General features: G+C 47.9%; 1 long non-coding RNA gene across 1 annotated transcript; it reads left to right on the forward strand.

Moving 5' to 3' along the window:
* Positions 1-5,066: 5,066 nt before the first annotated feature.
* On the forward strand, positions 5,067-21,902 carry LOC141050261 (uncharacterized). Its single transcript, XR_012220506.1, has 2 exons — positions 5,067-5,572; positions 20,815-21,902. It is a non-coding gene; the product is annotated as an uncharacterized lncRNA (long non-coding RNA).
* The last annotated feature ends 1,972 nt before the right edge of the window (positions 21,903-23,874 follow it).

Consider the following 23,874-nt stretch of genomic DNA (forward strand, 5'->3'; position numbering starts at 1 on the left):
ACATGTTTTACCTTTTGAAGGCCACTAAAATCTCAAAAAATGGCTGTAATCCTAATATCATAATGTCATACATTATAACATGTGTTCTTGGAAAATTAAAGATTGATGACTCGGCATGAGAGGATTAGGCAAAATTCAAATTCACCTACCTATGCAAATTTTCCAGGTAAATTGGATTTGCAGAGAAGTTTTTCTGGGCAATGCAAAGGAAATCCTGAAGACACGACCTATCGGTGGCTCTTGTGGACCGGAGTTGGGGAACACTGTTCTAAGTTATAGAAATATTTTTTCTGATTCTAAATTTATAAGTTTTAAAAAGGCATGACATTTTTGTGCAAATTTAACACTTGGAGTGGTTTCCTTCGAGTGGTTTCATAAGTGCCAGATTTTTTGTATAATGTTTGCTACATTTTTTGAAACGTACCAGTGTTTGAGTTTAAAAGTTGCATAAAAGATGAAAGAAATTCATAAACTGCATACTCCATTTTGAAGAATTTCTCGCAAAAAATTGTAACAAAAATATTAAGTAAAATGCAGAGCCGTGAAATTAAAAAAGCAAATGATGAATTGGACCAAGAGGCAGTAGCAATTACAAGAAATAATGCACGTCAACTATTCCTTAGATGGAAAACTCCCTTAATGACAAGTATAATTTTAATGACCCTGTCAATCCATGTTTTTATTACCCAGAAGACCCACAATAATGCCACACAAGAGCTGTATAATATGGACGTATGAGGGTACCTTAAGGCTGCTTTTACATTTACCGTGTTTTTGTGGGCCAATTTTGCTGTCCCAATAGATTTCGTCAAATCTGCCAGAAAAAAATTCATGGTGCACCATGTGCCATGTGGCCATGAGGGTCGTATTTGCAGCCGTAATAAAAGATCGAGCTTGCTCGATCTTTTATATGGCATACAGACACGGCCCCCATTGTAAATCGTACCGTGACTTCCGGTTTAGCGGAACGCCGTTTTCTTTTCCAATACTATTTCCATAGTATTGGGGAAAAAAATGGCGATCCGCAAACTTTTTCCAGTCCATTATTGTGCCAGACCACAAAAAATGCAGCGATACACGCGCAAAAATGGGCCACAATAATGGACCGCAAAAAATGAGATAAGTGTAAAAGTAGCCTCAGTCATCATTTTGTGACACGCCTGTAAATCATTGTCTAAAATTCTTCTGCCAGGAACAGTAGACAAATCTCCGGTAGTATACTCATAATGAATTCCGGACTGGAGCAGAGTTGAGGATACAACAGCAACGTATTCATCTCAGTGATCTCTTCTCAGCACAGATCCGGCACATATGAGGCCACCAGTGATATTTTCTTCACTTTTTATGCTTTATTTTTGATAACAATAATATCCCCAGGGTGACACCAGGGGGAATAAGAAGGATGGGAAGGGATTTCTTTACTTGGCAGTCGAAAAACAAAACATTGTGTTATTGTAATTATCTCTGGAGACTAAAATATCACAGTTATGGAACATTGATAACTAGAGTTGAGCGAAACAGGTCGGTCATATTCCAAAGTCGGCGACTTTTGCTGAAGTTGGGTTTCATGAAACCAAACCCGACCATAGCGTGTGGTCGGCCACGAGGTCGGCGACAAGAGTGCCAAAGTCACGTTTCAAAAGATGCTTCCAGCGCCCTTTTTCAGCCAATGATGGAGGACGCACACTGTGGGCAACGCGATGACATAAGCATCGGTCACCACCATCTTTGAGAAGGGCATGCAAGTGATTGGCTGGCTTTGTGTGGCGTCACAAGGGCTATAAAAGGGCGTGAACGCTGATAGCCATCTTACTTCTGCCGATATTAGCATTAGGGAGAGGTTGCTGCTGCTGATTCAGAATAAGGGAGAGCGTTAGGCAGGGAAGAAGAACCAAAAAACTGCTTCTGCTGTTAGCGATTTCCACTTACAACACACAACACTTTGTGTGCAGTGACAGGGGAGGCTCTATTTTTGTGCATCAGCTCTGTTGGTTATTAGGCTGCCTTATAGCTGCATTGCAGTTTGCACACTGCTGTGCAAACTGCTTTTTTTAAAAGCAAAAATTATTTTCTTCCTCTTTTCTGCACAGTTACCAAGCGTTCATTTTTCCACCTTTTGTGTGTGCAGCAGTCCTGCTTATTAGGCTGCCTGCGTCCATACTTGGACTGAGAGCATCATTGTCAGCGTCCTCAAATCTCTAGTGAGATCCAAAATCTCACCAATCCTATAGACACCCTCCACCTTGTCATGCACCATCCAATTTCAGACTTTTACATTGAAGTGTAATCTCTCCTGGGCCTGAGACAATAGTTCTGCGTCCTCAAATCTATAGTGAGATTCAAATTCTCACCAATCCTATAGACACCCTCCACCTTGTCATACACCATCCAATTTCAGCCTGTTACATTGAGGTGTAATCTCTACTAGACCTGAGACCATAGTTCTGCATCCTCAAATCTATAGTGAGATTCAAATTCTCACCAATCCTATAAACACCCTCCACCTTGTCATACACCATCCAATTTCAGCCCGTTACATTGAAGTGTAATCTCTACTGGACCTGAGACAATAGTTCTGCGTCCTCAAATCTATAATGAGATTCAAATTTTCACCAATACTAGATACACCTTCTACCTTGTTTTACAGTACCATATAGCTGGTGGTATTTTGGGAACATTTTCATAAAAATGCGGAACTATGGTGGAAGACGCCGTGGAAGTGGGCGGGGGTTGCCAGTTGGTCCCGATGGTGGAGGTGGTGGTGTTGCATCTGTTGGTAGTGGCAAAAGCACAATAGCACCTAAGGCAGGAGGTGTTGAGCCTGCGTCATCGTCTGGCTCCAGAAGGTCTCAAAGGCTCTCTTTTTTGGGAGTAGGTAAACCACTTTTAAAGCCGGAACTTCAGGATCAAGTTTTGGCTTACATTGCTGACACAGCCTCCAGCTCTATTGCCTACTCTTCTGAAGTTTCAAAAAATAAAAGCACTAAGTCATCAGTGTAAGAGAATGGTCAGTCATAATATACTGAGCGGCCATGTTGTCTCTAGCAGCCATTTTGTTGAAAGTTAGAGAAGATTCAACTTTTACAAAAGAGCTGATAAAATGTATTAAATGGAGGATGGAAAATGAGATCATGTCTCCTAGCAACCTCAGCCGATGTGCGTAGAGGAAGATTGGATCAATCAATAGGGTCACAGGTTACCAAATATATGGTCAGTATGCTTATACGTGATAGTGTGGTAGTGAAGAGTAGAGTAGTTAAAATGTCAGGATGTAAGAATTTAGGGACCTAGACTGGAGACAATGATAAGATTTTAGGACAGTAGCCATAGATACCAATGACTTATGGGTTTTAGTGTTGCTTGAAGAAATGTTAATTAATATCTTCGTATTATGTCATTATATTCTCTTTTCTAAACCACGTTTCTGTAGATTACCATGAAAACGCCTTAGAATTATACTGTTAACGCCCTCTGCGGCAAAATTCAGCTTTCTTTGTTCTGATAATGTATAAGAAGCCCCTGTTACTGTCGATCGGGGCCATTCCATCGCCATCATTCCACTGTGCCTCACCATGGCCAGGGCACAGAGCCTTATCATCGCCAGACTTCCTAGCAAATCTCTGCCTGTCTGAATTCCTGTTTTTGCCCGCATATTCCAGCTCCTCTGTTATTCTGTATCTGTCTTGCTGTGTATCTCCGAATAAACCTTCAACCTCAGCTTGATAAGAGATCGTCTGTGGAACTTCTTCCCGACTCTTCCAGCTCTCAGTAGGACTTTTTCTTACAAGTGGCGATTGCCAGCCAGGAGGAGCAGCTCCGGAGAGTGGCCTCCAGAAGAACCTTTGTGGAAGAAGCCGCAGATGAGGGCTTGGAGGTGGGAAGAGGAAGAGAATAAATAAAAGAAACGCGTATGGCCATACGTTAAACCGGTCAAAGGAAGCCAGCCTGAAGGAGAACCTCTCGTGATCGCTCTGAAACCGCCTGCCCGATTTTTTTATAATAAAACCACGGACAAAGAAAAAGACTATAAAAAGATGAGTAACTAAGAAGAAGCTATCTACAAGGACGTGAGAATTTGTTGTGCCGGGTAGCAAGAAGCTTTAAAAGGGCGTGGGGAGACGCTTGGCAAGCGTAACGAGTGAGGCTGGAATCACGGCTGCACCTCTTTTGATATCTGGTCGACCCCAAACAGCTGCAGCAAGGTCTTCCATCTGAGAGGTGTGAGTATCTAACTTTGCTTAAATTGCATTTGTTGATACTAGGACAGAGTAAAACTCGCCCTTGTAGACCACTGTAAATATGGAGTGGTTACGGAAGCAGGCAGAGAAATATGCTGGCACACCCCAGCTGGAGGGGGTTAATGTGGAAACCACGTGGTTAAATTGTATGCGATGGTTTACCACAGAGAACAGGGAACTGGATAGAAAAAATTCGCTAGGTTAAGCTAATAGCCAAGTTGTGGCTTTGTGTAAGACAGTCATAACTTTTGATCAGGCTCTTGATAGGTAACTTACACAGCAATATGTTAACATGATCACCCGGGGAGGGGCAGCGTATAGGGAGAGATCAGAACAGCTGAGCGAGATGCTGGAGCTAGCAGCGAAGCACAGAGAGGAGGGGTGCGAGCAGCAGCAGCTGAGAGCAGTTATGTCACAGATGGACACTGCAGCTTCGAAACACAGTGCTGATGTAAATACACTTGTAGACTGGAGAAGAGTTAGGAGAATGAGTGAAGTAGTACATGACAAGATATAGTGTCCCAACAGCTCCAGCTTATGCAGATACAGTTGAGGAAAGATATATTGTCCCAACAGCTCCAGCACATGCAGACCCTAGGTTAGGTGTGAAGCTGCTTCAACCCCAAGAAAAATATCCCTGACCAAATGTTCCTGATCCATCTTAAATTTATAAAAAATTTGCCTAATTGGGAGGAAAGTGTTTTGTTAGGACGATGCAGTCCGAGGTGAAGGGTGATGAGTCCAATGTTTTTGCATGCCATTCACCTTGGGGTGTATCTGTTGATTAGGGGAGGCCAGGAGTTCCGGGGGGTATGCGCAGCTGCCGAGAATGGGCAGGTCCCGTTCGGCAGAGCCCCCACAGGATCCTATGAGAGGTCCCCCCTTGTGTTATTTTCGTGGACATTTAGGACATGTTAGACGTTTTTGTCCCAACCTTGAGCCAGGGATTGCTCCCCAAGAACCCCGGGCACCATTTAACCCCCAACAGACCCGGGAGTTCTCTAGACCACCTTTCGGAGTTAGACCTCCGTATCCAGCAGTGAATGACCCTAGGCAGTATCAGCAGTACAACGGTCTTCAAATGGTTAACCCAGTCTCACAGGAGCCCTCTGCTCCTGCTCCCTCCCCAATAGCTTTCACTCATCCGTGCCCGGAGGTCCATGCTATTCAGGGAGGGGTCACTCCTCCTCGTCCCTATGCTCCGCTGATTAAGGAGCTACGGGAACATGAGGACCGGACCCTGACTAAGGATCTCTTTGGGGCGGAGGTGGCAGCTGTTGGACGGAAGCCGTGCCCAGATGGGGATGATGGATTTTTCGGGCTTCCCACGGCAGGTAACACTGATTGATGGAGTGCTCCCCCTGTTCCCCTCACCCTCATTGCCCCCCTTTCCCTGGGCAAGGACGGTAGACCTTATGTCAGAGGGAGAATAGAGGGGCTGCCTTGGGAAGACATCCTCATCGATACAGGAGCCTCAGTTTCAATAACGCGACACAAATTGCAGTCACCCCCTGGACTGCCTGAGACTACACTTTTGTAGAATTTGAGGACTCCTGTATTCAAGCAGAAAAAAGTCGTCCAGTAAACCTGAAATTTCAGGACACAGGGGGATCGAAGCAAAGGGGTCTTCGATGCGCTTTTTGGGTAAACCCACAGTTACGGTACACTATTTTGGGAACTGATGTTTTGGGAGCAATGGGAATTGTTGTTGATTTATGTAACAAAGTCTTGTGGCGGAAGAAAGAAGCCACTATCTGTTCTGTAATTGTCCCTGTAGAGGAGGAGGAGAGTCATAAATTACCCATTGCTAGCTTCGGATTAGGTGCTAATGAAAATGTTGAAAACACTGACAATGATGCTTTAAAGAATGAATTGAAGCAAAAGTTCCCTGAATTGTGGATCTCAAAGAAAACTGATTGTGGGTTAATGCAAACTCAGGTTAAAATTGATGGTGAAAAACTGCCACCTTTCCAGCGTCAGTACCGTATTCGGAGGACGCAATCCCTTACATAAGGGTAGCAGTCAGTGAATTGGAGAAACAAGGTGTTGTTGTGAAAGGTAATTCTCCATGTAACAGTCCTATTCTACCTGTAAAAAAGGAAGATGGCAGTTTTCGAATGGTAGTAGACCTGAGACTTGTAAATAAGTACACTCCCTCAGCAGCCCACCTTGTTGCATCTGTCCCTGAAGTTATGTCACAGCTGAGGAGTGATTGTAAGTAGAGTTGAGCGATACCAGCCGATACTTGAAAATATCGGATCGGAATGGATCGGCCGATCTTTAAAAAAAGTATCGGTATCGCCGATTCCGATACCGGGAACCAATGCAAGTCAATGGGGCCAAAATATCGGAATTAAAAAAAACCCTTTCTTTCCTTGTAGGTTAATTCTACATGAAGAAAAACAACTAAGAATAATGTAGAATGTATTGTGGGAGGTGGAGGAGACATTAAAGCCATAGAGGTTTAGCCCAATCAAATGGAATAGCAGGAATTAAACTTTTTTTTTTAAAGATGTTAGGAGTTACAAAGATATTGACTATGTTAGCCTCATTTATATTTTGCCAGACATGTATGTCTTCTTCTTCTACTTCCTTTTTTTACATTCTTCTTCTTCTTCTTCTTCTACTTCCTTTTTTTACATTCTTCTTCTTCTTCTTCTACTTCCTTTTTTTACATTCTTCTTCTTCTTCTTCTACTTCCTTTTTTTACATTCTTCTTCTTATTCCTTTTTTTACATTCTTCTTCTTCTTCTTCTACTTCCTTTTTTTACATTCTTCTTCTTCTTCTTCTACTTCCTTTTTTTACATTCTTCTTCTTCTTCTTCTACTTCCTTTTTTTACATTCTTCTTCTTCTTCTTCTACTTCCTTTTTTTACATTCTTCTTCTTATTCCTTTTTTTACATTCTTCTTCTTCTTCTTCTACTTCCTTTTTTTACATTCTTCTTCTTCTTCTTCTTCTTCTTCCTTTTCTTACATTCTTCATATTCTTCTTATTCAACAATTATTATTCTACATATTCAGCTTCTTCATCTTCTTCCTATTCTTCTTCATCATATTCTTGTTTGTGTCAGGCATTCCTGTAGTTGTTATCTAGAAAAGTTAGAAGTTTACACCTTCCGTTCTGCCTGTCACAAAAGATTTACAACAGGATTTGTCCGCGTTCAGTTTGGCCTGCAGAAGCAGGCCTTTTCCAGGGGCACCACGAGGAGGAACGGACTCACCCCCATACACTGCTTAGTCTTCTTCTGCTTATAAATAAGATAATATCATTTGCTCAGAGTATTAGTCTTATGCTTAATGTTCTTCTGCTTTGTTTTTTTTATGCTTCTTTGTCTTCTCTCTCTTGTTGTTCTGCATCTTGGTGGTTGTCTTCCTGTTCTTTGTCCTCTTGAACCAGCTGACGGTACTGGCACCCGGAGGGGCAGCAGAAGGAACAAGAGCCAATGGCACTACCGAGGACCAGCTGACGGTGCTGGAACCCGGTTACTAAGCAGGAGGTACCTGTGCTACAAAGCACTACCAAGGACCAGCAGACGTTGCCGGAACTCGGATACCGAGATGGAGGCACCTAGGCCAAAGGCTCTGACGAGAACCAGCTGACGGTGCTGGAACCCGGAGGGGTAGCATAAGCTGCAAGAGCAAATGGAAATAGCGAGGACCAGCTGACAGTGCTGGCACCCGGAGGGGCAGCAGAAGGAATAAGAGCCAATGGCACAACCGAGGACCAACTGACGGTGCTGGAACCCGGTTACTAAGCAGGAGGTACCTGTGCTACAAAGCACTACCAAGGACCAGCAGACGTTGCCGGAACTCGGATACCGAGATGGAGGCACCTAGGCCAAAGGCTCTGACGAGAACCAGCTGACGGTGCTGGAACCCGGAGGGGTAGCATAAGCTGCAAGAGCAAATGGAAATAGCGAGGACCAGCTGACAGTGCTGGCACCCGGAGGGGCAGCAGAAGGAATAAGAGCCAATGGCACAACCGAGGACCAGCTGACGGTGCTGGAACCCGGTTACTAAGCAGGAGGTACCTGTGCTACAAAGCACTACCAAGGACCAGCAGACGTTGCCGGAACTCGGATACCGAGATGGAGGCACCTAGGCCAAAGGCTCTGACGAGAACCAGCTGACGGTGCTGGAACCCGGAGGGGTAGCATAAGCTGCAAGAGCAAATGGAAATAGCGAGGACCAGCTGACAGTGCTGGCACCCGGAGGGGCAGCAGAAGGAATAAGAGCCAATGGCACAACCGAGGACCAGCTGACGGTGCTGGAACCCGGTTACTAAGCAGGAGGTACCTGTGCTACAAAGCACTACCAAGGACCAGCAGACGTTGCCGGAACTCGGATACTGAGATGGAGGCACCTAGGCCAAAGGCTCTGATGAGAACCAGCTGACGGTGCTGGAACCCGGAGGGGTATCAGAAGTTACCCCTGAAAAGCAAAGTTGGCATGCCGCAAGCTGGCCGCAGTTACCGAATCACACAGTCCTACAGGGGGTGCTTGTCCTACTGGCACTATGGAACAAACCTTTCTTACCAGAACCCGCAGTCCACATAGGAAGCACCTAAACTGCTGGCACCCTAGCCTCGGCTAACCCAACCGCAACACGACATGGCAACTTGGGGTGGCAAACTGACATTGACACTTCCCGGAAACAGCAGGCAGGGCTGGAACCAAGCTGGGCAGGAGGGAGTACCCGTGCCAAAGTCAGTTATGAGCAGCAACTGGCGATGTTGGAGCCCAGGACAAGCACTTAGCAGGCTGAGGCCTGATGTGCTGTCAATTGGGAGGCAGCAGGACAGATTGCCATCAAAACAGCAGGGGAACAGCTGACGTTACTGAACCCCACAAACACAGGAGCTAGTGTTTTACTCTGTGAAGACGGCACTTCCGAGCAACAACTGGCTGTGTTGAAGCCCAGGGACAAGCACGGAGCAGGCTTAGGCTGCATTGAAGAAATTTTAAGATCGGTTGTAGACTACTAATTTGAACCAAGCTCCACTTAGGCCTGTGGCTTCACTGATTTTCGTATTTCCCCTGTCCTCCAACCCCGCCAGTTACAGCTCCGAAGTGGCGTCTGCACAATCCACACTTGTTCCTGTGTTACAGGTGTTCAGTCCGGTCAGTTAATCCCCTGATGTGTGTCCGGCAATGTCGCCTGCTCTGTCCACATTCCGATAATGGGAATGTGGACAGAGCAGGCGACATTGCCGGACACACATCAGGGGATTAACTGACCGGACTGAACACCTGTAACACAGGAACAAGTGTGGATTGTGCAGACGCCACTTCGGAGCTGTAACTGGCGGGGTTGGAGGACAGGGGAAATACGAGAGACAGTGTAGCCACAGGCCTAATTGGAGCACGGTTAAAAATCAGTAGTGGTACGACTGTGTAGGCAGCAGGAGACTTTGCCATCCACACAGCAGGGGATCAGCTGACATTACTGAACCCCACTGAGACACGGGAGCAAGTGTCTCTTTCCGTGTGGACGGCACTTCCGAACTACAACTGGCTGTGTTGAAGCCCAGGAAATAGGAGGGTGTAGGCAGAGGCCTACTGTATTTTGAATGAGTTTACAGCAGGAGAGACTGCCATCCACACAGCAGGGGATCAGCTGACGTTACTGAACCCCACTGAGACACGGGAGCAAGTATCTCTTTCCGTGTGGACGGCACTTCCGAACTACAACTGGCTGTGTTGAAGCCCAGGAAATAGGAGGGTGTAGGCAGAGGCCTACTGTATTTTGAATGAGTTTACAGCAGGAGAGACTGCCATCCACACAGCAGGGGATCAGCTGACGTTACTGAACCCCACTGAGACACGGGAGCAAGTGTCTCTTTCCGTGTGGACGGCACTTCCGAACTACAACTGGCTGTGTTGAAGCCCAGGAAATAGGAGGGTGTAGGCAGAGGCCTACTGTATTTTGAATGAGGTGACAGCAGGAGAGACTGCCATCCACACAGCAGGGGATCAGCTGACGTTACTGAACCCCACTGAGACACGGGAGCAAGTGTCTCTTTCCGTGTGGACGGCACTTCCGAACTACAACTGGCTGTGTTGAAGCCCAGGAAATAGGAGGGTGTAGGCAGAGGCCTACTGTATTTTGAATGAGTTTACAGCAGGAGAGACTGCCATCCACACAGCAGGGGATCAGCTGACGTTACTGAACCCCACTGAGACACGGGAGCAAGTGTCTCTTTCCGTGTGGACGGCACTTCCGAACTACAACTGGCTGTGTTGAAGCCCAGGAAATAGGAGGGTGTAGGCAGAGGCCTACTGTATTTTGAATGAGTTTACAGCAGGAGAGACTGCCATCCACACAGCAGGGGATCAGCTGACGTTACTGAACCCCACTGAGACACGGGAGCAAGTATCTCTTTCCGTGTGGACGGCACTTCCGAACTACAACTGGCTGTGTTGAAGCCCAGGAAATAGGAGGGTGTAGGCAGAGGCCTACTGTATTTTGAATGAGTTTACAGCAGGAGAGACTGCCATCCACACAGCAGGGGATCAGCTGACGTTACTGAACCCCACTGAGACACGGGAGCAAGTGTCTCTTTCCGTGTGGACGGCACTTCCGAACTACAACTGGCTGTGTTGAAGCCCAGGAAATAGGAGGGTGTAGGCAGAGGCCTACTGTATTTTGAATGAGTTTACAGCAGGAGAGACTGCCATCCACACAGCAGGGGATCAGCTGACGTTACTGAACCCCACTGAGACACGGGAGCAAGTGTCTCTTTCCGTGTGGACGGCACTTCCGAACTACAACTGGCTGTGTTGAAGCCCAGGAAATAGGAGGGTGTAGGCAGAGGCCTACTGTATTTTGAATGAGTTTACAGCAGGAGAGACTGCCATCCACACAGCAGGGGATCAGCTGACGTTACTGAACCCCACTGAGACACGGGAGCAAGTATCTCTTTCCGTGTGGACGGCACTTCCGAACTACAACTGGCTGTGTTGAAGCCCAGGAAATAGGAGGGTGTAGGCAGAGGCCTACTGTATTTTGAATGAGTTTACAGCAGGAGAGACTGCCATCCACACAGCAGGGGATCAGCTGACGTTACTGAACCCCACTGAGACACGGGAGCAAGTATCTCTTTCCGTGTGGACGGCACTTCCGAACTACAACTGGCTGTGTTGAAGCCCAGGAAATAGGAGGGTGTAGGCAGAGGCCTACTGTATTTTGAATGAGTTTACAGCAGGAGAGACTGCCATCCACACAGCAGGGGATCAGCTGACGTTACTGAACCCCACTGAGACACGGGAGCAAGTGTCTCTTTCCGTGTGGACGGCACTTCCGAACTACAACTGGCTGTGTTGAAGCCCAGGAAATAGGAGGGTGTAGGCAGAGGCCTACTGTATTTTGAATGAGGTGACAGCAGGAGAGACTGCCATCCACACAGCAGGGGATCAGCTGACGTTACTGAACCCCACTGAGACACGGGAGCAAGTGTCTCTTTCCGTGTGGACGGCACTTCCGAACTACAACTGGCTGTGTTGAAGCCCAGGAAATAGGAGGGTGTAGGCAGAGGCCTACTGTATTTTGAATGAGTTTACAGCAGGAGAGACTGCCATCCACACAGCAGGGGATCAGCTGACGTTACTGAACCCCACTGAGACACGGGAGCAAGTGTCTCTTTCCGTGTGGACGGCACTTCCGAACTACAACTGGCTGTGTTGAAGCCCAGGAAATAGGAGGGTGTAGGCAGAGGCCTACTGTATTTTGAATGAGTTTACAGCAGGAGAGACTGCCATCCACACAGCAGGGGATCAGCTGACGTTACTGAACCCCACTGAGACACGGGAGCAAGTATCTCTTTCCGTGTGGACGGCACTTCCGAACTACAACTGGCTGTGTTGAAGCCCAGGAAATAGGAGGGTGTAGGCAGAGGCCTACTGTATTTTGAATGAGTTTACAGCAGGAGAGACTGCCATCCACACAGCAGGGGATCAGCTGACGTTACTGAACCCCACTGAGACACGGGAGCAAGTGTCTCTTTCCGTGTGGACGGCACTTCCGAACTACAACTGGCTGTGTTGAAGCCCAGGAAATAGGAGGGTGTAGGCAGAGGCCTACTGTATTTTGAATGAGTTTACAGCAGGAGAGACTGCCATCCACACAGCAGGGGATCAGCTGACGTTACTGAACCCCACTGAGACACGGGAGCAAGTATCTCTTTCCGTGTGGACGGCACTTCCGAACTACAACTGGCTGTGTTGAAGCCCAGGAAATAGGAGGGTGTAGGCAGAGGCCTACTGTCTTTGTAATGCGGAGACAGCAGGAGAGACTGCCATCTCCACAGCAGGGGAACAGCTGGCAGTGCTGAACCCCACTAACACTTGAACGAATGTGTTTGGCTCTGTGGAGACGACACTTCTGAACACCAACTGACGTTGTTGGAGCCCAGGATTAGGCGAGGAGCAGGCTGGGGCCTACTGGATTTTGGCAGGTGAATGCAGCAGGAGACTTGCCATCTCCACAGCAGGGGAACAGCTGGCAGTGCTGAACCCCACTAACACTTGAACGAATGTGTTTGGCTCTGTGGAGACGACACTTCTGAACACCAACTGACGTTGTTGGAGCCCAGGATTAGGCGAGGAGCAGGCTGGGGCCTACTGGATTTTGGCAGGTGAATGCAGCAGGAGACTTGCCATCTCCACAGCAGGGGAACAGCTGGCAGTGCTGAACCCCACTAACACTTGAACGAATGTGTTTGGCTCTGTGGAGACGACACTTCTGAACACCAACTGACGTTGTTGGAGCCCAGGATTAGGCGAGGAGCAGGCTGGGGCCTACTGGATTTTGGCAGGTGAATGCAGCAGGAGACTTGCCATCTCCACAGCAGGGGAACAGCTGGCAGTGCTGAACCCCACTAACACTTGAACGAATGTGTTTGGCTCTGTGGAGACGACACTTCTGAACACCAACTGACGCTGTTGGAGCCCAGGATTAGGCGAGGAGCAGGCTGGGGCCTACTGGATTTTGGCAGGTGAATGCAGCAGGAGACTTGCCATCTCCACAGCAGGGGAACAGCTGGCAGTGCTGAACCCCACTAACACTTGAACGAATGTGTTTGGCTCTGTGGAGACGACACTTCTGAACACCAACTGACGCTGTTGGAGCCCAGGATTACGCATGCCGCATGCAGAGGCCAATGGGCATCGGTTTTTATGGAGGTTGTGGACTACTACTGATTCTAACCATGCTCCACTTAGGTCTCTGGCTCCACTGTCTCTACTATTTACCCTGGCCTCCAACCCCGCCAGCTACATCTCTGAAGTGGCGTCAGCACAATCTACACTTGTTCCTGTGTTACTGGTGCTCAGTCCCATCAGTTGATCCCCTGATGTTTGTCCGGCAAGTTCGCCAGCTCTGTCCTCATTCCCACTACTGGTTATGGGAATGTGGACAGAGCAGGAGACCTTGCCGGACACACATCAGGGGATAAACTGATGGGACTGAGCCACAGGAACACAGGAACAAGTGTAGATTGTGCTGACGCCACTTCAGAGATGTAGATGGCGGGGTTGGAGGTCAGGGGAAATAGTAGAGACAGTGGAGCCAGAGACCTAAGTTGGGCACGGTTAAAAATCAGTAGTGGTTTGAATGTTGATGGAGCTGGTGACTCTGCCGTCCACACAGCAGGGGATCAGCTGGCATTACTGAACCCCAGTAACACAGGAGCTAGTGTGTTTCTCTGTGCAGACGACACATCTGAGCGACAACTGGCTGTGTTGAAGCACAGGGATTATAGTTCAGGTGGTAGAAAAATGAACACACCAGCAGACCTGGATACAGTTGCCAACCACTAATTTAGTCTGTAAGAGGAATGGCAAAGTCTTTGGAGATCCAGGCCTTGTTCATTTTCAGAAAAGTCAGCCGGTCAACATTATCGGAAGATAGTCGCGTGCGACGGTCTGTTAGTACACCACCTGCGGCACTAAAGACACGTTCCGATAATACACTGGCAGCAGGGCAAGCCAGCACCTCCAATGCATACTGGCTAAGCTCTGGCCATGTATCCAGCTTAGAGACCCAAAACTTGAAGGGGGAAGAGCCATCTGGGAGTACAGCGACAGGGCAAGACATGTAGTCTGACACCATCTGACGGAAGCGTTGCCTCCTGCTGACTCGAGGCGTCGCTGATGGTGTAGACAATTGTGGTGGACACACAAAACTTTGCCACATTTGGGCCATAGTGGTCTTGCCTTGTGCTGCGGTGCTGCCTCTGCTCCCTCTTTGTGCAGAGTTTCCTCCACTGCCTCGACGCACAGAGCTGCTTTGTAAAGCACTAGCAACAATGCTGTCGGGTGGAATGGAAAACATTATGGACTGCACCAGTGACTCTTCGTACTCCCGCATTTTACGCTCCCGGTTCAACGTTGGTATGAGCCTTTGTACGCTGTCCCGGTAGCGAGGATCTAGGAGGGTGTACACCCAATAATCAGCCGAGACGAGAATGTGGGCGATGCGGCGGTCGTTTCTCAGGCACTGCAGCATGAAATCAACCATGTGCTGCAGACTCCCAACTGCCAAAGAACCGCTGTCCCCTGTTTGAGGCGTGACCTCGACCTGCTCTGCATCACCCCACCCTCGCTGTACATACTGAGTAGAGGTTTGTGTACCTCCCTCCTCTGGAGAGATGTCTTCCTCCTCCATCGACTCCTCCTCATCCTCCTCACAAAGTGTCCCCTGCCTAGGCCTTTGTGAGGAAACACGTAGCGCAGACTGTCCAGAAGCAGATGGCATTTGGGACTCCTCATCCTCCACCTCTTCTGAAACCTCATCCCTTAGTGCTTGCAGTGTTTGTTGAAGCAGGCAGATAAGGGGGACAGTCATGCTGACTAGTGCATCGTCTGCACTCGCCATCCGCGTGGATTCATCGAAGGCACGCAAAACGAGGCAGATGTCCTTCATAGAGGCCCACTCAATGGTGCTGAAGTGTGAACGGCGCACAGTGCGACTTGTTTGCGCCTGATGCAGCTGGTACTCCATGACTGCTGCCTGCTGCTCACACAACCGCTCCAACATATGTAACGTTGAATTCCACCGGGTGGGTAGGTCACATATGATGCGATGTTCCGGAAGGCCAAATCGTCGCTGCAGAGCAGCGAGGCGCGATCTTGCCGTGCTGGAACGTCGCAAGTGAGCGCACTCTATGCGGACCTTGTGCAACAGTGCAGCAAGATCCGGATAGTCCCTCAGAAAGCTCTGCACGACCAAGTTAAGAACATGTGCCAGACATGGGATGTGTGTGAGGTTGCCTAGGCCAAGAGCTGCCACCAGATTTCGGCCATTGTCACACACTACCAAGCCCGGCTGGAGATTCGCTGGCCCAAACCACACATCGCTCTCCAGCTTGATAGCATTCCAGAGCTCCTGCGCTGTGTGGCTTCGATTCCCCAAAGAAATTAATTTGAGTACAGCCTGTTGACGTTTGGCCACGGCTGTGCTCATATCGGTCGTAACAGGCTCCTGCTCTGCTGTTTCTGAGGAACTTGAGTAGGAGGAGGAGTCTATGTGTACAGACTGGAGTCCTGCAATCCGTGGCGTTGGAAGAACACGTACAGCGCCACTCTCCAGATCCGTACCCGGCTCCACAACATTGACCCAGTGGGCAGTGAGGGAAAGGTATCGTCCCTGTCCATGGTTACTGGTCCACGCATCGGTGGTCAGGTGGACCTTGCTACTAACGGCGTTTAGTAGCGCATGTTTTATTTTGCCCTCAACATGTTTCTGCAGGGCAGGGACGGCTCGCCTGCTGAAATAAAAGCGGCTGGGCACGTTGTATTGGGGGACTGCCAATGCCATTAAGTCCCGGAAGGTGTCAGTGTCCACCAGCCTGAATGACAGCATTTCAACTGCCAGAAGTTTGGCAATGCCAGCATTCAGAGACTGTGCTCGGGGATGGTAAGGGCGCCTTTTATCCCATGCCTGTGCTACCGATGGCTGTGATGGATGGGAACGTGCTGTTATGGGTGGAATCTGACAGGGTCTCCGGACAACAGTGGCAGAGGTTCTTCCTTGGCGATCCTGTGAGGAAGCCGAACCAGCAGTGTGTGAGCTGGAGGAAGAGGGCCCAACACGAACTGAAGAGGTGGTAGGTGGTGCTGTACGTTGGCCTACGTCTTCAGGGTGTCTCTGCAACTCCAACTCGTGCTTGGTGCGCACATGTTTCCACATATTTGTGGTATTGAGGTTGCTGACATTTCTCCCTCTTTTGACTCTCTGATGACACAGCTTGCATTTGACAAAGCAAATGTCATCTGCAACTGTGTCAAAAAAGGACCACGCACTGCAACTCTTGTGAGCGCCCGGTTTGCCTTTGGAAGGAGGAATGCTCCTAACGGGTGCCGAAGTGGAGGGTACAGGCAACCAAGTCTTCCCCCTCCCTCTGCCTCCTGTTTTGGCCGGTAGGGGAATCTCTTCCTCCGAGCTGCTCCCACCACCTTCCTGTTGCTCACGCCATGATGGGTCAAGGACCTCATCATCTTCCCTCCCCTCTTCAAACAGCTGCTTCTCCGGGGTTGTCTCGCCAGCACCGTACGCACCAGAAAGTGGCAACTGAGTCTCGTCATCATCTGATGCGTACTGAGGTGTGCTGACCATAGGCACTGGCCCACTCGCCTCTTCAGATTCAGAGGGACAAAGAAGTTGCGCATCACTGCATACTCCCTCTTCTTCACATTCAGGAATGCTGCTTGGCTGGCCCCCTCTTTCCAAGCCAACAGATTCCGAGAACAGAAGTAGAGACTGTGATGGCTCCTGTCCATGTCTCTCTGACTGCCTGGGCACTTTGGCAGGTGGTGAAGAGACAGATGGTTGCTCTTCGGTGCTCTGACCCTGAGAGGATGCGGAAGTAATTGAAGTCGATGCGTTAGCTGCCATCCATCCGACAACGGCTTCAATTTGTTCCTCCCGCAGCAGTGGGGTACGTTGAGGTCCTACAAAGCTGCGCATAAAGGACTGTTGCCTGCTAAAACTGGGGGATGCTGATCCACTGGTGCCCGCAGCAGGCCCAGAATCCCCACGTCCTCTACCTGTAGAATCCCCACGTCCTCTCCCTGCAGAATCCCCACGTCCTCTCCCTGCTGAAACTCCACGCCCACGCCCACGCCCCCGCGCCTTACTCCCTGCCTTCTTCATCTTGCAAGACTGCTTAAGATAGGCAAAAAAGTACAAAGGGGGGCCTTAGTGTGCTTATTCCTGAACAGCTGGTTACAGGTACAAGAAACACTAATTTTATGAAGTGTGTGTGTGTGGACTAGACTTTAATAGGAGCTGATGTGGCCTACACAAGTTCAAAATGTAGTGTTTGGTGAACTTTTTATGTGGTTTCTTTGTTTGAAACAAACTCAAAGTATGAGAACAAAGAATTGAAACTGATAGTATCACCAACTTTTTGGAGCTATTACAATGCAGGCAGGTAACCTACAATGCAAAAGATGAGGCTCCAAAAAAATTGGGTAATACTAATCTGGCTGCGCCGGCAGGGCACAAGCCAGAAAAAAAGGCTCCTCAATCTACTCCTATATAGTGTTTGCAACCAACCAATGTTGATGGATACGGATGGATGCACACTAATAGGAGAAGAAAAAATGAGCTGCACTCAGAGACAAATATGTGTGAGGCAGTGACGCACGTTGAGCGTCCTACAACCAGGCGTAGCTGCAGGACACTCTACTCAGCGTGAGCTGCACTCACACACAGTCAGAGACCTCTCAGACAGCCGTCAACAGTGCAGCTAAGTGGGCACTGGCACTGACAGGCTGCAGAAAGGCTCCGCTGTGTACTCCTATATAGTGTTTGCAACCACCGTAGATGGAGACGGATGGACGCACACTAATAGAAGAAAAAATGAGCTGCACTCAAATAAAAATATGTGTGAGGCAGTGACGCACGCTGAGCGTCCTACAGCCAGACGTAGCTGCAGGACACACTACTCAGCGTGAGCTGCACTCACACACAGTCAGAGACCTCTCAGACAGCCGTGAACAGTGCAGCAAAGTGGACACTAGCACTGAAAGGCTGCAGAAAGGCTCCGCTGTCTACTACTAGTGTTTGCAACCAACGTATATGGATACGGATGGAAGCACACTAGATTGAAATTATTTAAAAAATGCAGCTCAAAAAATAAAAGATGTATGAGGCAGCAGTGATCACACTGGGTGGCCTACAGCCTGACGTGGCTGCAGGACCCACTCCACAGCGTGAGCTGCACTCACACAGCCCTTGCAGACAGCTGTGAACACTGCTGCTAGGGCAAAGAAGGCTACAGTGGTGGTTTATGTAGCCTGGGTAAAGCACTAGATGTTTGGTGGAATCGCTATTTCTAACTGTCCCTCACAGTCTTCTACAGCAGCCTGTCCCTAACTGAATTTACAGCAGAGTGAACCAGAAATGGCGGCTGCGGTGGCTTTTATAGTGCATCATGACATCATTTCGGCAGCCAATCACAGCCATGCCAATAGTTAACATGCCTACATGCCTAACAGGATGTGCCCACACTTCGGAGGATTCCCATTGGCTTAATCAAAGCAAGCAGGCTCATAGCATGATGGGAACTTCCTATTCCGATTCCGATCCCGGAATCCGATATGAAAAAAGTATCGGAATTAAGTATCGGAATTCCGATACCGCTAATATCGGCCGATACCCGATACTTGCGGTATCGGAATGCTCAACACTAATTGTAAGGTATTTTCTTGTTTGGATATTGCAAATGGCTTTTTCTCAGTACCCCTAACACCTGAATCTGCACTCCGCTTCGCACGCGTTTGCCCATGGGATTTCACAGTTCTCCTGTGTATTTCCATCAGGCATTGGCTCAGATGTTAGAATCCCTTGGTTACGGAGACAAAGTCTTACAGTATGGGGATGATTTATTGATTCAAACTGTCGATGAATGTGAACACAGAGAAACCCTTGAAAATGTTTGTCAGGCTTTACAAGAGGCAGGACTCAAAATGAGTCTAGATAAAGTACAATTGATGAAATCAGAGGTTAAATTTCTGGGTGTGTCTGTCTCAGCAGAAGGAAAGAAGCCCATGCATGATAGGGTTAAAGCTATTCAGGCTGTCCCCATACCAACTAACATTACTGAACTCAGAAAATTTTGGGGTCTTATTAATTTTTCCAGAGAATTCATTGAAGATTTTGCTTATTTGGCTAAACCACTGTATGATTTATTGAAAAATGTTGATAATGACCTTGACCCTGTTAATGTAGAGGGAACCGCCTTACAGGCTTTTGAGGGATTGAAGCACGCCCTTACGGCAGCTGCTGCATTGATTAACCCTGACCCTTCCCAGCCTTTCTACATTCAGACTCACACCGGTGATATCTCTATTTCTTCTGTGCTCCTACAAAAATGGCCCAAAGAAAGCCCAGAAGTGTCTAGTCAGTTGTATGCCCTAGGTTATTACTCCAGGTTGCTGACTCCCGTGGAAAAAGGATTCACTCAGTGCATGAAGCACCTACTGGGCGTGCACTGGACTATGAATCAAGTGAAGCATATAGTGGGATTTGCTCCTTTAATTCTACAAACCCTGCATGTCACTTTAAAAACTTTGCTGAAGGGAAAAGCTTCAGGTATTAGTTCACAGAGAATGGCCCAATGGATCATTGATTTTGAGACTAGAGACTTACAAGTTGAGGTGGGTGAGAAATATCACTTAGCCCAGATGATGCAGTATGCAGGAAAAAGTCACAATTGTCAAATTGAACAGGCTAATGTTACTCCCTCTCCCTTCCGAGCAGATTTTCAAGAGGGAATCCCCTGTGCCTATATTGACGGAGCTCGCTATTGGCATGAGGGGCATTACGTCACAGGCTTCGCTGTGTGGTTTCCAGCTAAGCCATTGCTGCTGCAGTATAAACTCCCTGGTCATTTCTCCGCTCAAAGAGCTGAGTTGGAAGCAGCTCTACAGGTCATTCTCGTGTGTCCAGAGCCAATGAATATCTTCAGTGATAGCGCATATGTCGTGTCGTCACTCACTCTATATCTTAATGTATGGGCCCTTAGGGGGATGGCTGATTCTCAGAACAAGCCCTTGCAGCATGCAGACATTCTAAAACAAATTGAGCAACGGGGTAAAGAATTTCCAAAATTATGGTCCTTCTGCAAAATTAAAGGACACCAAAGGCTAATTCCTGACCCTCACATCCTTGGCAATGCATATGTAGATCACGCAGCCAGGGAAGCTGCACTCACAGGCGAGGACAAATATCCCCAAGAAGTCATCGCTGCAGTTACTAAAAAAACCCAGAGAGCCCCCCCCTTGTTTATTCTTCTCTTCAATATCTCGTAAAAGCACAGGAGAAGGATGGAGACTCATCTCTGTTCAATTCCCTTGAGTCCCTGCCCATTGAGGGGGAGTGCTTGTACTACAAACGGGTTAATGATAGACTAGTGCTTTACATCCCAACAACAATGGTTAAGTCTTTGCTCAAATTTTCAAGCTAAAAAGGTGATTAAAATGGTTCATATCAATCAGTGTAGACTTCTTAATTATTTTACTGAGATTTCTGGTAAGGACTGATACTCCGCTTTTTTTTTCTATTACCTCCAGGTCAGCTGAAGATTTTCATATTCGACTCCTGGGACCGTGAACCTATTGGATGATCAGGAGAAGATGTTTCACACTATACAGTGGGACTCTGATAGTGTGAGAGGGGGAGAAGATCAGGAAAATCCAGAAGACAAAGAATGAGAAGAAATAGACCAAAAGACTTGACTATTGTGCAACTTATGTTTTTTCGGGACTATTTGAATTATTTTTTTTATTATGTGTTTGTTCTATTTTTAGGGACTTTTTCCTTACACACACACGTGCATAAAGTGCTGAATTACCTCCATATTCTTATTTTCAATAATTCACCCATGAATATTACAGTACTGTATGTTGTACTCTGGATAGAGTACAAGAGGGGGACTTGTAAGAGAATGGTCAGTCATAATATACTGAGCGGCCATGTTGTCTCTAGCAGCCATTTTGTTGAAAGTTAGAGAAGATTCAACTTTTACAAAAGAGCTGATAAAATGTATTAAATGGAGGATGGAAAATGAGATCATGTCTCCTAGCAACCTCAGCCGATGTGCGTAGAGGAAGATTGGATCAATCAATAGGGTCACAGGTTACCAAATATATGGTCAGTATGCTTATACGTGATAGTGTGGTAGCGAAGAGTAGAGTAGTTAAAATGTCAGGATGTAAGAATTTAGGGACCTAGACTGGAGACAATGATAAGATTTTAGGACAGTAGCCATAGATACCAATGACTTATGGGTTTTAGTGTTGCTTGAAGAAATGTTAATTAATATCTTCGTATTATGTCATTATATTCTCTTTTCTAAACCACGTTTCTGTAGATTACCATGAAAACGCCTTAGAATTATACTGTTAACGCCCTCTGCGGCAAAATTCAGCTTTCTTTGTTCTGATAATGTATAAGAAGCCCCTGTTACTGTCGATCGGGGCCATTCCATCGCCATCATGCCACTGTGCCTCACCATGGCCAGGGCACAGAGCCTTATCATCGCCAGACTTCCTAGCAAATCTCTGCCTGTCTGAATTCCTGTTTTTGCCCGCATATTCCAGCTCCTCTGTTATTCTGTATCTGTCTTGCTGTGTATCTCCGAATAAACCTTCAACCTCAGCTTGATAAGAGATCGTCTGTGGAACTTCTTCCCGACTCTTCCAGCTCTCAGTAGGACTTTTTCTTACAATCAGTGGAGGCTCCTGGTCAGGAACAACCTTTCCTTGTGTCTTTCACCCCTACCAAAAGTGAAGGATGTGGCAGGCCACACTACCAATTACTCCATGGAGCTCTTTTCACATACCATGCTTGGGTTAGCAAGTCAAATCGTGAATTACCCAGTCCAAGATGAATCTGACAAGGAGTGCACTGATGCACAGTCACTGCTAGATTTTTCTGCTGGTACATTCACTCAGAGCACTACTTTGTCCTCGCAGTGTACTGAGGCAGAATCAGACCCTAATGAGACTCAGGTGCCTCTTCCCGTATACTATACCACCTTACACGGTGACACAGAAGAAGGTGCACAGGAAATTGAAGAGGAGGTGATGGATGACCCACTTGTTGACCCAGATTGGCATCCATTGGGGGAAGAGAGTGCTGCTGCGAATAGCTCAGAAGAGGAGGAGGAGGATCCACAACAGGCAACGACATTGCAACAGCTGTTATCTGGCATGACCGTAGCAGTACAAAAACATGTTACAAAAACCAAAAGAGTTGCAGGACAGCTTTGCCAGATGGTAAAATTAGCACAGCGTGCAAGGTCCAAAATGTCTTCCATAGTAGGAAGAGTGCAGTGTGGCACTTTTTTGAACAAAATCCTAATGATCAGGCAAAAGTTATCTGTAAGAAGTGTGCAAAAACCTTTAGCCAAGGGAAAAATCTGAGAAATTTGAATACCAGTTGCATGCTTAGACATTTAACCACCATGCACTTGCAAGCGTGGACGGACTACCAAACCTCACGTACCACATGTGCACCTGCTCCAAATGAAGGTAGTAAGCAACCCTACATCGCTTCCCCCACTGTAAGCCCACCGGTTAGCACACCACCAGCAGCAAATGTTGAGGTGTCGTCGCAAGGGCAAATCAGTCATGGAATCACAATGTTATTGCTACGAAAGACTGAATCTAGGCCATCTGCAACACCACCAACAACACCATCACCATCACCAACATTCTCTCAGTCCGCCATGTCCACCGCTAGTTCCACCATATGCAGCTCTCAAGTCCAGCTCACCCTACCAGAGACTCTGAGCAGGAAAAGAAAGTACTCATCCTATCATCCGCGTTCACTGGCTTTGAACGCCCACATTGCCAAACTAATCTCGTTAGAGATGATGCCCTACTGGTTGGTTGAAAGCAAAGCTTTTCGCAAGCTCATTGATTACGCAGTACCATGCTATGACCTACCCAGTCGGCACTTCTTTTCGTGAAAAGCCATCCCAGCCCTCCACGTGCATGTGAAAGACCGCATTGTCCATGCACTCAAGCAATCAATGAGTGGAAAGGTGCACCTCACAACAGATGCATGGTCCAGTAGGCATGGCCAGGGCGGTTACGTGTCCATCACTGTGCACTGGGTTAATGTGGTGGATGCAGGGTCCACAGGTGACAGCAGCGGTGGGACAGTGCTGCCTAACCCACAGTATAGGAAACAGTTGGCTGTAGGTGTTCGACCCTCCTCCTCCTCCAGAAGCGAAAGCTCATCCACAGAGAGCAGTCGCACGAGCACTCCATCCGTAGCTGCCAATGTTGCACATGAGTTGTCCCACTATGGAACAGCTAGTGGTAAGCGTCAGCAGGCTGTGTTGAAGATGATGTGTTTGGGCGACAACAGACACACCGCAGAGGTACTGACCGACTACTTGCAGCGACAAACTGAGTCATGGCTGGGCAGTGTACATCTTGAGGCAGTCAAGGTAGTTAGTGATGACGGCCAGAATTTTGTGGCAGCCATAGCCCTTTCAAAACTCAGACACACACCTTGAACCTGGTGGTGCAGTGCTTCCTCAATAATTATCCGGAATTAACACCCCTGCTCCATAAGGTGCGAAGACTGTGCTCGCACATCCACCGGTCGCCCATGCACTC

The sequence above is a fragment of the Dendrobates tinctorius genome, unplaced genomic scaffold (assembly GCF_039654945.1).
Source record: "Dendrobates tinctorius isolate UK_male_01 unplaced genomic scaffold, ASM3965494v1 ptg000151l, whole genome shotgun sequence".
NCBI lineage: Eukaryota > Metazoa > Chordata > Amphibia > Anura > Dendrobatidae > Dendrobates > Dendrobates tinctorius.